This window comes from Tupaia chinensis, unplaced genomic scaffold (assembly GCF_000334495.1).
Source record: "Tupaia chinensis unplaced genomic scaffold, TupChi_1.0 Scaffold000437_1, whole genome shotgun sequence".
Lineage (NCBI taxonomy): Eukaryota > Metazoa > Chordata > Mammalia > Scandentia > Tupaiidae > Tupaia > Tupaia belangeri.
This window is the reverse complement of record NW_006159942.1, coordinates 3,721,446-3,735,474: the sequence shown is the minus strand read 5'-3', so window position 1 is coordinate 3,735,474 and position 14,029 is coordinate 3,721,446. Positions and strand designations below refer to the sequence as shown.

Here is a 14,029-nt window from a genome sequence, read left to right as displayed (position 1 = left end):
GTCAGTGGCAAACCACATATGTAGTGGTGATTGCATAAGGAGCTGTATAAGATAGTCTTGGTGTGAGTAGGCTATTCTATCATGCTTTGTGTAAATACACCCTATGATATTTGCCACAATGACAAAATTGCCTAATAATGTATTTCTCAGAATGTATCATCATCGTTAAGGGACACATAACTACACTTAATTACACATCACATAGCAGTTATACAATAAAGAAAATGTCTTTTTTGAAGGAAGTCATGTAATATATAATCCATTATATTCCCTGTGTTTTAGCACAAAGTTTGTGATGTACAACAAAAATGTACATGAAATTGACAATAATGAGTTGTGAAGCTGAAAGAAAAAAATTTCTAAATCACCAATAATAATAAGTAAGACACAAATTTTGATCAACCATGCCAGAAGAAAGTATGAATCAATACATTTTAGATAGAACACATAAAATATCACAAAATAATTTTCATAGTCATCAGAGTGTGCTACCAAAAATGTAGCCAAAAAATGACTATCAGATGTGTCAATTATTTACTTAGCAGAAAGATCATGGCATTTTCCTGAGTTTTGTGATGTTTTTGTGCTTGTCCATTGCATTAGTCAGGGTTCTCCCAAGAAACAGAACCAATAGGATGATTAATACATAAAAATGATTTATTATGGGAATCGGCTCATGCGATTATGGTGACTGAAAAGTTCCATTTGCAGCAGCAACATCAGTGGTCTAATTCAGTCTGCAAGCCTGAGAACACAAGAGCTGATGTGTAACTCAGTCCAAGGCTGGAAGCCTGAGAAACTGAGTAGCTGCTGATGTTACATCCGGGAGTCCAATGGCCTGAGAATCTAGAATTATATTTGAGGACAGAAAACTATGTATGTACTACCTCCGGAAGAGAGAACAGTTCTTTCTTCCATCACCTTTTTCTTTTACCTAGACCATCAAGGAACTGAATGATGCCTGCCCACACCAGTGAAGGATAACCTTCTTTGTACAGTCTGCCTATCCAAATGCTAATCTTTTCCAGAAACACTTTTACAGACACATCCAGTAATATATTTTTTTTAATTTTATTTATTACTTTTCAATTTGACCAGAGAGAGGGAGAGGAGAGAGAAAGAGAGAGAGAGAGAGAGAGAGAGAGAGAAAGAGAAAGCCACCAGGTCCAGGATTCAATCTGTGGTTGTCCAGTTGGGAGTCCAGTGCCTTAACCTTAACCACCATACCACCTGCTGGCCCCCAGTACTAATGTTTTATCACCTTTCTGGATTTCCTTTACCCAGTCAATCTGACACATAAAATTAACTACCACACTAGTTTTGTAAGATTTATAATTTATTCTTCTGCTGTAAATAAGCATTAATGCATGCATCTCATTCATTTGGTAGCATTTATTTCATAGGTTTTATTTATTTATATTTCCTAATCATGTCCATGAAAAATTGTGTAAATTTCAGATCCTAAATGATTACTCTGCTCTGATTAACTGATATTTTGTGTAGTAATCTGTTTACTTTTCAGATTATGTCACTTCCCGCACGGCACATGTTATAAATATACAGAAACTTTGTTTTGTTCTCAATAGATCTCCAGCACATGGACTGAAATAGCACACAGCAAGGCACTTGACTAATATTTATAGAATGAGCAAATGAATGGTACCACTGACCTTGAAGGATGAGTTATCACTATTCATTTAATTGGTTTGATAATTCTTATTGATAGCTTATGTTATGAATTTAAAATAGGCTGCTGTATAAATGATTTATCAAACAATAAAACATTTTTGTGTTGTTTTCATGTACTTCTTAACAAAAATAAATGAGAAAACCAGAATGCTTTCATTCATTCAAGTATTCCTTCGCATCAGATCACTTTATGCAGATAAAACAATGTGTTCATCAAACCTGCTTAACACTCAAAGAATTATAATTAAATTGGGTAGAAATTAGCCAAGGCCACTATTTTTTTCAACTGTTATTATGTAATTGTTAGGAAACTAGCAGAAAGCTAGGCCTTTGCAGAGATAGGAAACTATTTTATTTGTATAAAACTTTATTCTTCTTTAAGGGCAGCAATGGTGTTCTGTATTTCCTACACATTATGTGCTCAGTGTGATAGCTTTTGTTGTGTCTAGACTGGGCTGATCTACTGTTCTAAGAGTTCCCTATCTTGTATATGTCTGGTTAGGGCAGGTTACAAAGGCTGTGTGTGTATATATATATACACACACACACACACATACACACACACACACACACACACACACACACACACACACACATATATATATATATATAAAATGAAAAAGGGGAGACCGTTGTTATTTTGTCATGCAAATACCTCCTAGTCATTAAAACATTAATCTAGGTACTTCCGTGGAAGGATTTTGCAGATGTGATTGTAGTTCTTAATCAGTGACTTTAAGTCAATGAAAGGAAAGATTATCCTGGCTAAGCCTAACATAATCAGCTGGAAAGGTTTTAAAAGAGGGTATAGGATTTCCCTGAAGTACAGACTCCATGTAACTGCTGGGTCTGTAATTGTTTCTCCTTCCCTCTGAATCTGTCTTCCTGATCATCACCTGGACAGGAAGTTTTAGGTCTGAGTCTACAGGTTTTTAGCATACTTGTTATCTTTCATTCTGGTTTCATTCCTATGAACTTAACACTTGCTTATCCAGTACCCACAATTGCATTAACAAAATTCTTATAATAAATATATATCCTACTGTTTCTGCTTCTCTGTTTGAAGCCTGAATATACTCAGTGAATCTTTTTTGACAAGACACAGGGTCATTCTTTGAAGGGACCAACAATTTCACAGAAATCGACCATGAAATTGAAAGCATAGACAATAGTTCAAGATATTCTTCAGTTATAAATCAAAATGTATGAAATAGAAAATAAACACTGCAGTCTGGAAGAATAGTGAGAGGTCAGTATGGCCAAGAATTAGTGAGAAAGATTTCACCAATAAAGTGGAATTTGAATCTGTTAATGAAGGATGGATAAAATGCTAAAGTTCAGAAAAAAAGAGAAAGTTGTTACGTTTGGTGAGCAGTATTAGAATAGATGGTGAGAGAAAAGCTTGCTGGGTCCAGAGGATAGTAAACTTATTTAACTTTCAACCACTGTCCCACTAAATCCTTTGCCTTAGTTGTTTTTCTGCAGGGGAATAGAAAATATATTAATGTTTTTGAATTATTGTAAATTAGCATGAAGAAAATGTCATATTCAACCCTAACAATCTTGAGTTAAACGGCAATTTAATTTCTGCTCTGTTTTTGAACTAAAGTCAAGAATCTTGAATAGAAAAAGGATTTAAAAATTGAAAAAAGAGATCTAGCCAGGAGTCAGGACAAGATAATCAGCTGCCATCTATATATGAGCTCTGAGTGGTCCCATTAGGAACACCAAAGACCTTCTGCCCAGACTTCACCCTCTTGCTCCTCAGATCTAGCCAAGGGCCAGGATAGAACACCCTTTTTATTCTCTCTATTTTTAATTCTTTTTTTAAATTGTTAAACTTCTTAGCTCTCTTCCACTCTTTTGTCTTGCTAATTCTAACCTTTTCTCCTACCTCATAGGACAAGTCACTCAGTTACCTTCTATATCTGAGTTCTGAGCAGTCCTATTTGTGTCATGTGGTTTTTGTTTTTAGCTCAAAAAATGTTTTTTTATTGTTTCTGTCTCTTTTTTTCCCTTTTTTTTTCTTTTTCTTTTCCTTGTCTTTTTACTTTTCTCACTTTTCTGCTCAACCTCCACACACTTATTTTCTAGACAGGTTTAGGTGCTCAGTATCCAAATATATGAATATGTTTAGGGTCAGATTAATCCTCAATTTACATTGAATCAACTGCTCAAAGGGAGAAAAATGGTACTGTTTAGAGACTGTAGATCACCTCCTCCGGCTCAGATTTAACTCCAAAAAGTAGGAAATAATGTGTAATCCATCAGATGACCAGAAACCACAACAGAGGCACAAAGAATATGAGAAGCTAAAAACTTATCTCTCCCCCAAGGGAAAAGAATAACTCTTCATCCTCCACAGACAATATAAGAAAACTTGTGGAAATGTCAGATAAAGAATTTAGAATATTCATGGTGACAAGGCTAACAGAGATGCAAGAGAAAAGAGGTATCAAACTCCACAAGAGGCAGGATAAAAAAGAGACTGAGTTCCAGGAGGTGAGGAAGTTCTTGCATGATCTGAAGGAGATACACATCATAAGAAAGAATCAAATGGAACTGTAAGAGATGAAGGCTGTAATACAGGAAATCAAAACCTCCCTTGAAAATACCAAATGCAGGGCGTGGTGGCGCCCGCCCTATGGAAAATACCAAATGCAGATTAGATCATGCAAAAGATCAAATCTCAGATGTAGAAGATAGAACTTCTGACCTAGAAAAATTCACCAAAAAGACTGAGAAAGTAATCCAAAACAATGAGAATAGCATATAAGTAATACTAGATACAATTAAAAGCACAAACATCTGGATAATTGGTATCCCAGAAGGTGAAGAAACAAAGGGCATTGATAATCTATTCCATGAAATCCTGGGAGAAAATTTTCCAAACCTAGAGAGGCATTCAAATATCCAGACCCAAGAAATACAAAGGACCCCACATAGAATCAACCCAAGAAGATCTTCTCCAAGGCATATCACAGCCAGATTGACCAAAGCCACAGACAGAGACAAGATACTAAATTTGGCAAGAGAGAAACATCAAGTTACTTTCAGAGGATATCCCTTAAAGCTAATGTTGTAACTCTCATCAGAAACAATGCAAGCAAGAAGAGAATGGGAAAATATTTTCAAAGTATTAAGTGAAAAACAATTTCAACCAAGAATATTATACCCAGCAAGACTATCTTTCATATGGGGGGGAAAAAAAGACAGAAACATTCTTACATAAACAAAACCTGAAAAAAATTGCCAACACCACACCAGCTCTCCAAGAAGTTTTGAAGGAAGTGCTATACCAGGAAAACTACAATGGGACACATAGAAATAAGAGTACAAAAAACAACCAAGAAAATGGCCAGCCTAAAGGTAGGGACAAGTCCAGAGTTGGACGTTAACTTCCAGAGTTTAAACGGAAAGATCAAACCACAGTAACACTGCAAATTCAATAGACTAGGGATTAATTCTGTGAGAATGAACTAGTGAAATAGAATTTTCTGACTTTAGACTAAAACATTACTGATTTTCTTCAATGCTTTGATTTCCATATTTAAGGATTTTTGTCTTCTCTTGAGCTATTAAGTTCATCTATCTACTATTTGAAGTGAATCTTAAACTTTTTCCTGGTTTTAAGTTTTAAAAATTTCTCTTAATAATTTTTTATTTTGATCTATTAAAACAAAACTATTGAGACCAGCAGTTAGTGTAATGGCTATGTCACTGTACTCCCATGTAGTCGACTGCGGTTCACGTCCCGGACCGGGTGGCTTAAGACTCACGCCGGGCGTGTGTGCGTGCACGTCCAAGATCCCAAGAGGAGAACAGAGAAGGGATTGCAGCGTGGCCATCCCCCCAGGGGGTGATTTCTCACTTTCTGTCTTTCTGTCTCTCTCTGTCTGTCTGGCGAGTGCACGCGCCCTACAGCAAAAACCTCTAAAAAAAAAAACCAAATTTTTTTTAGTTAAAAATGCATTAAAATATCTATTAATACCTATTTAATAACTACAGTAAGCTATATAACCCCAGCAAAATGCTACTTTGTAGTATGTTCACATTACTCAATGAGGTTTATACATAGTCAGGCATGTGTTCATAGATATGTATGTATTAGCTGTACTTGCTACTGGAAATTTAAATTAATTAAGATCTTCAGTGAATCAATAAAATGTGAAAAAAAGGCATAAAACAACTGTAGATATCAGAGACAGTGTGGGAGAAGGAGAGAAATGGCAGAGGTGAGAGGTAGGGAATCAAGGGGGGGAAGAGTAAAATATGTAAGAAACAAGAAATAGAAAATTATTTGTTGATGATTATATGCATGACAATATCTTTGACTGAACCAATATGCAATGTATTATGGATAGAAAAATCTCACTTTGTATACTGTATTGATCTACAGTGAATGACTGTAAATAAATAAAATAAATATTAAAAAAATTAAGACTCTGAAGCAAAGCAACAAAAACAAAGATATTTTTCCCTGATTCTAAAAATTTGTCTTTATCTTATAGTGCTTCAGACTCACCTGGATATGAGTATATTGCAGAATAAGCCAACACATTTTATTGAAAGGGTCAGGAGAGGCAAAGATGGTAGACTGTGTGTGGAGTTTGTGTGTGTGTTTCACGGGGAAATGGAAGAGTTGTGAAGGAGTTGCTACTAATACGTGGGGAAATGTAATTCCAAAAGACAGGAGCCTTTTCTAATAGAACCCTGGAGGTTTGGGGCTTGTCATGCTAGATCAAGAAATATTAGCTTTGTTTACTGAGAATGTATTTAGGGAATCACTTAGGACATACCTTCTTGCTGTAGAGACATTTGTTTGTGACTAGTAAATAATTTTGATATATGTATTCTTTGGGGGGAAATGAGAAAAAAGGCCTCACATTTTTCAATAATTTCTTAATTTTAGGAGGTAAACACTGAATAGTTTTGGGAAGCAAACACTGAAAAACTAACTAGTATGTATATAGAATTTGTTAGTTTACAAACTATTGAGGTATACACCACATCATTTCCTTCTAAGGTTAGTAAAATCTCTTGATAACTCAAAGTAAGCCTGTGATACAGGCTTAGATGATATTTTATGCACACAGAGTGTAAGTCTTTTATCACGTCTCCTTAATTAGAACACTTTCTTTCTGAAGTGATTTACTATCTGTTAAACCCCTGAAATATTTCTTTGTAAATTCATAAATAATTATATTCTCTAACCTATAGAGTGTCTTCCACTTCCTAAAGCTGTAACTTATCCCCTGGGGCTCATGCCTCTCCACCATTCATCCGTTGAAGAAAGAGTTAATATCTGGTCCAACAGAAAGCTTTCAGGACAAGCTCTAAAATCTTCTGGCTTCTCTTCTGAATTTTTGATTGGCTGGTGCCCTAGTCATGCTGGTTGTAAAATATATATACACATGTATATATATTATTTAAAATTATATAATAAATAAATATAATATATATTTTATGTTTACATTTTATATATATATACTTTTTTTTTTTAAGAGATTTTAGCTGTAAGGCACATGCACTTGCCAGAGAGACCACACACACACACACACAGGATGAGTTTCAAGGTGCCAGGACCAGGACTCAAAACATGGTCCATCATGTGGAAGTCCAGAGCCTTAACCAGTATATCACCTGCTGGCTTTAGTTGTTAAATATTTTAAATGGCACTGCTCAGTTGTTAATTTTACGTGTATTACCCATCTTTTAAAACTGCTGAAGTTTGTCATCTCTGCCATCTTCTTTCTAGTTACTTTTTTTTTCTTTTGGAGAGGTTTTCGCTATAGGGTGCATGCACTCTCCAGACAGAGAGACACAGAGACAGAAAGAGAGAAATCACCCCCCGGGGGGACGGTCACGTCGCAATCCCTTCTCCTCCATTCTCCTCCTGGGATCTTGGGCATGCACGCACACGCACCCAGTGTGAGTTTTAAGCCACCAGGTCCGGGACACGAACCGCGGTCGACTATGTGGGAGTCCAGCGACATAGCCATTACACTAACTGCTGGTTCCCACTCCTGGCGTCTAGTTACTTTTGTGGGGGTGATTTATGCCTTTAAAAATTTCAATACTATGATTGGGACCAGCAGTTAGTGTAAAGACTATGTCGCTGGACTTCCATGTAGTCAACCGCGGTTCACGTCCTGGACCCGGTGGCTTAAACTCACGGCGTGCGCATGTGTGTGTGTGCCCAAGATCCCAAGAGGAGAATGGAGGAGAAGGGATTGCGGTGTGACTATCCCCTCTGGGAGGTGATTTCTCGCTTTCTGTCTCTCTGTCTCTCTCTGTCTCTCTCTGTCTGTCTGGCAAGTGCACGCGCCCTATAGCAAAAACCTCTCCAAAAAAAAAAAAATTTCAATACTATGATTTAAGTGGGGTGCTAGGAGGAAAAAAGACAAATATGCCTTTTGGTATACTTTATTTAATCATAAATTTGTTTAATGATCTTGAAAGATGTCAAAAAACATCCTCTGGAATAGAGTTTATATAAAAGTGCACTGTGGAACCTTGTTAGCAAGTGCTACATGAGAGGAAAAAGGATTCTTTAAACCAAAAACTGAAAATGCTGGATTAAAAAAAGTCACATTTATTTTGTTCTATCCCCTATCTGTTTGTAATGCCTCTTCTATGCTATTGTTCTTGTAATTTACAAGTGGGGGTAAAAATATGATGTTTTTCTCACAATTGTTCCCTTCACAGAATCCTCCCCATTTTAATTGGAGCACAAATGCTATTTCAAGGTTATAATACCTTGTCATAAGCAGTATTTAACTGTCTGTGGGTTCACCTGTGGTGAATTGGGCACCCAACACTTCCTTAGAGGTAGTCTGAGGTTTTCTCTGTATTCCAGCAAAGAATCTGGAAACTATTGGGTTCTGGAATCCATTTTCCTGAGTAGTCCCAGGTTTGAGTTTGCCCATGAAGAAAAAAACAACAAAAACAAAAAACAAAAACAACAAAAAAACTTGGATAAGAAGAGGAAAACATTATTTTCTGATTATTGTTGCAGCCGGATGTGCAGTCGTAGGTGAGCTCCTGAGAACTATCAGCTTTGTGGCTTCAGTCTCTTAGTACACAGGACCTTTGCAGAAACACCAGAGAGAGAATTAAAGCAGCGTCCAGGTAAGACCTTTAATCAATCACTTTAATGCTTTGGGCTGATGTGATTCCCTAACCCTCGGACGCAACTCCCTTAACTTTTGGTAGAAGCTTTTCTAATCTCTATTTTCCTATCTCTTTCAACTGAAGTATAAGCTCTAATTCTTTATTGCATCTGTCAAATTCATAATACATAGATAGAGTGGTTTCTGCTTTCCTAATGAAATCACAACTGATTCAATACTAATAAAGTTTAATTGTTAGCGAGTCAGTCAAAAATATCTGTACAGCTACCTATTTAAATACTGAAACAACCACTTAGGATTGCATAAAACTTACTCCATTTCCAGAGGCCAAGGTTTAGATGATTTTTTTGTATATATTTTTCCAATTTATAACTGAGCAGTGTGATCCAAAATCATGCTATCAGTCATAAGGGGAAGTTTTTTATTTATTTATTTTATTTATTTTTTATTAGTTAGTTAGTTATTTTAAATCAAGGGAAAGCATGAAAGCAGTCCCCCATTACCATAAATTATGCAGTCAAGATTCCCACATTTAGGAAATCACAGGGGTCAGCACATCCGGAGTGCAATGGATAAGCCTTGCTCTCAGAAAACCACCTTCGTGATCATGGTATCTCCTCTGCCAGGTAAGTGTATATATAGGGAAGTCTTTATCCAAAAGATGTCAGTACTACTCAAGTCACCATAACTTTGGCCTGTGTGTGTAAAAAATGAATGATTAGCTAATATACTATAGATGGTATATCAAGCTCATATACCCTAATAAAACTGAATTGGTGAGCTTTCTTATTGGAAAATGATCCCTTCTGGAAAATTGGCAGAATATAAACTGGGGCTAAAGGGCAAAAATCCAAACAAACAAAACAACATTAAAAAAAACCCAACCACTTCTTCCCTAGAAGAGAGTAGATAACAGTTCTCCTATCTCTCTGTCCCTGCCTACTCCAAGTGAGCATTTATTCAGCCGCAACACAAAGCCACATTCATTTCTGAGCATTCTGTATTATAGTCACCTTATTCTTCAATATGTAGTTTTGTTCCAGAGACCAGAACTCAGTGTATTGTGAGCTCCTACAGGATCAGGACCAGATCCATTTTCCTTCATAGAGAAATTTTAATAACACACAGTTAAATGTTAAAAAATGCTTCTTTGTATTGATTTTGGGTTCAGATATTGACTTGTCTTTTTTTTTTTTTTCTATGTATATCTTCCTTTTACTTAATTTGTGTCATGGAAGTTCATGTAGATGTAACTAAAAGCCAGTTAAATATAAACAGGACAATAGAGTTGACACTCAAGCACTGATCTTTTAGATCTTTCTTGAATAAGTAGTATTTCTCAAGCTTCCTAATCTGTGAAAGATGATACAGGTTCACACACTTCACAGGTAAATCAATTGAAATGTACTGGGCATTTCCTTTGTGCCTAGCATTGTAATATTGGGTTGTTGGAAAAGTCATGATGCATTTTTGCATAGAAAAACAGGAAAAAAAAAACGTCATGACTTTTCTGACAACCTAATAGTTACATGTTACTTTTATTGTCAATAAATAATATATTTCAGCCCTCGCACAGAACAAAGTGTATGAAAGACTCGTTTTCTTTTTTTCACTAAAAGAGAATCAAAATTATATTGTACTGAGTGAAATTTCAATACATATGAAGTCATCATAAATTCTCAAACACTTTTGCTTTAATCTAGCCCAGGGCAGAGCAGGCTCAATGTAGCACCTCATTCCTTCTCACTAAAATACGCCTGATCTTGTTTGTGAGAATGATCTGGGAAACTCTATAGTTTCCAAAAGCAAATAACATATGGCAGCTGAAATGTCATCAACCTGGAAACAGGAGAGACCTATGCAAAGCTAGAGTGACTTGTTTGTTTAATCTTTTTATGCACGGAAACCATTTAGTTCAGAAAAGTAACCAGGAAGAAATTTGTTTGAAATGTAGCATGAAACAGGTTGCGATTTTCCCAAGTTCCCAGTAAGAATAGTGAGGCTGTTGAGATCTTCAGCTTCTTAAACATGTAATAATTAATATTTCCTAATAAAACTAAAGATTCACAAGCCTCAAAAGTGGTGTTCAGCTAGAAATTTAGATCTGATTTTGAATAATTTCATTACTTAATATATATTTTCTTCTTTCTTTTTTTAGAGAGAGAGATTTTTGCTATAGGGTACATGCACTCACCAGAGAAACAGAGAGAGAGAGAGAAAGTGAGAGAAAGAGAGAAATCACCCCCTGGACAGATAGCCACTGTGCAAACCCTTCTCCTCCATTCTTTTCTTGACATATTTTTAAAGTTTGTTTATTTATTTTTTCAGGGACAGATAAAAAGAGAGAGAGTGAGAGCTCTCCAGCAAGGTCTTCATGCTGCAAACCTTCCCCAGTCTCAGTCAGCTCAGCTCATGGGCAGGTGTGCACATACCTGGACTTGCCCCAGGTGGGTTCAGTTGTATTACCACTGTATCACCACCCGATCTCTTGACCTTTTCGTTCTTCTAGTAACTCACTAAAGAAATGAATGAACTAAAACTCGTGCCCTTCTTTGGCTGACCTATGGTATTTTGAACTAATTGAAGAGAAGAGAGAGGCTTATAAACAAACAGGAAGTTTTATTAAGGAGCTATTTTATAAGCAAAATATTTAGGTAGTTTCAGATAATTAATTAATTGTTAGACTGATTTGGATGGAAAAAATGGGCAAAAATAAATATTGAAAATCAAATTTAAGTAGGCTTCCATTTATGCAATTAAATTTGACCACAATTAAAATAATCCATTTGTTGCCTACGGTGACACCAACTTCTATGTGTAGGAGTGTGAGTGAGCCAACTGATGCTATCTCTGTGCACCTTCACTCCTGCACAGCTTGTTAAAATTACCCAGTACCAGCCCTGAGTGGGAGCTGACATTCGTGCCTGGGGAGGTTGTTCAGAGCCCCTCACTGAGATGAAAGCTGCAGCCATTGCCCTTAAAGATGGGAAGATGGGAAGGCTGGTGCTCTTTGATCTTTAGCTTTGAGACTTCCTCATAGGTAACTTGCATCCCTGGCCTTTAACGGTAGGGAAGCTACCCACCTTTGATCTATTGCCCTCTCACATTTGTCAGCAGCTCTTCAAGTGTTTCAACTTGCTGGGGAAGGGTACAGGGTCGCACATGATGGGTCAGAAGCCCTGGAGCCAGAGAGGTGGCAGTTCAGGTAAGGGCTGGCCCAGGACACAGGGTCAGGCTGCAAGGCAGAGGTGGACCGAGCTTGGCAGAAGAAGTTAAGTCTGCTATTCTGCTGAGTACCAAGACCAGTTTTGTAAGTTTCCTCTGATGGTAAACTTTGATCAAATCCTCTATGAAATGATCTGCTTCCTTTTTCAATCTCAGGGAACACAGTCAGACATTATGTTATTATCGATTTCTGCGATTACTAGTGGGTGTACATTATGTTGCATATGTTACATCTGGTTTATTTATAAATACATGTTGCTGACTACAGCAGCTGACTCAGAACATAGGTCTGGGCAAATATGTTACTGAAAGTGAATGAACAATTCAAAATTTATGTTCTATTCAAAGTGCATCATCTTAACAATATAAAGGTCAGTGCATATGCAGGATGAATGAGTTTAAGAGGAGTGAGGGATGGTAGTTTATTGAGATACATAGTTTGTATGTCCATTCTCCTACTGATGGATATTTCAATTATTTCCATTTGGGGGATATTATGAATAAATATCCTGCCGTGAATATTTTCTTATGCTTTACTTGCTGAAATCAGAGCAGGTTTTGCTCTTTGGCAATGCTTACTTAGACACCATGTTACAATAATTTCTCTTTCATGAATAAACACACGGGACCCATTCAATTGTGAGCTTCGAGACTTCCTTGAGATTAGTGTTATTCTAGCCCTGGAGTGGTGCTTAGGTTATCAGAATATCATTTGTACAGTTTCAGAAAGAACAATTCACGCCAGAGGAGGGGCTCCAGTGGGCACATGGAATACCAGCCTGATACATTACTCTTGGATAAAGGCACTGATAGCAATTTCCAGGTCTGTAATTTATCCATTATAACGCTATAATTTACTTAATCTAAACTACAAACAATTATAATTTATGCACATAAGATGATAATAATTTACTTAGACTTAAAATGTGCTTTGTACACTGGGCGCTGTTACACTGTTGTTAAGTTTTAACATTGTAATGCTCTTTTCTCACTCTTGTCTTGAAAATTGACATTTCAAATAGCAATCTGAAACATCCTTACTATTTTCAAGACATCTCTGACCAGGTGCTTTCTTTTAAATATGTTTTAAAATCTATTCTGATAATCAAGATTAAAAAACAATCCCTCAAGGCTTCTTATAAACTATAAGTCATGTCAGAAAGGAACTAGTCTACTAGTCAATTGCAAAGATGTGTTAAGTATTGTGTATAATTTATTGCTCTTACTGCTTCTGCATATCTGCTTGGCTTTGCAAACATATTAGAGCTTCTCCATTTCTTGTGCCCTTAATGTTTTTAAAAATAGTATGTTGAGGCTTGGTCAAATGTTCCCTGGGAGATGGTTAAAAACAATGGTCTTATTGAAGTACAAAGTAACTCTGACACTGGATGGCAAGTGTAGATAATGATCCATTTTCTTTTTTTTTTCTTTTTTTCTTTTTTAGTATTTATTATTTTTATACATTCAGTCATTATACATCATTTAGTTTGTAAAGAGAGTCTAGCTGATATGATATATGCCACAGAACAGACGAGTTGATACTACTATACACATCATCACCAACAGGCAACAAACCAAATCTGTGTAATTCAAATGTCTTACTTCTCCATATTTTCCCAAATTTCCCTTCCTGAACTCTTCTTTTTTTACCTTTTTTTAAAAATTTATTCATTCTCTACACTAATTCACTATACACCATCACAACACACCAATGAATTTTCCATCCAAAATACACTGTGCATTGGCTCAATCAAGCACATCAACATACATGTTCTCAGCAAATAATTTTCCAATTCTTATGTCCTGCATACCTTGCCTTTTGTTTTGCCATCCTTGATTCCCCATCCCCCACCCTCTGCCATGTCCCATCCTCCTCCCACATTGTTGTTGGCATCCACGATTGCCCTTCATGCCTTTCCCCCCCATTCAATTGATCTGCCAATGAACTTAATTAGTCAAAATATATCCAATAGCTAGCACAG

The 14,029-nt window shown here is 36.4% G+C and overlaps 1 non-coding gene across 1 annotated transcript; it reads right to left on the bottom strand.

Annotated features, from left to right (window-relative positions):
* Positions 1-9,293: 9,293 nt before the first annotated feature.
* Positions 9,294-9,456, bottom strand: LOC114009019 (U1 spliceosomal RNA). The gene has a single exon (XR_003550500.1). It is a non-coding gene; the product is annotated as a U1 spliceosomal RNA (small nuclear RNA).
* Positions 9,457-14,029: the final 4,573 nt, after the last annotated feature.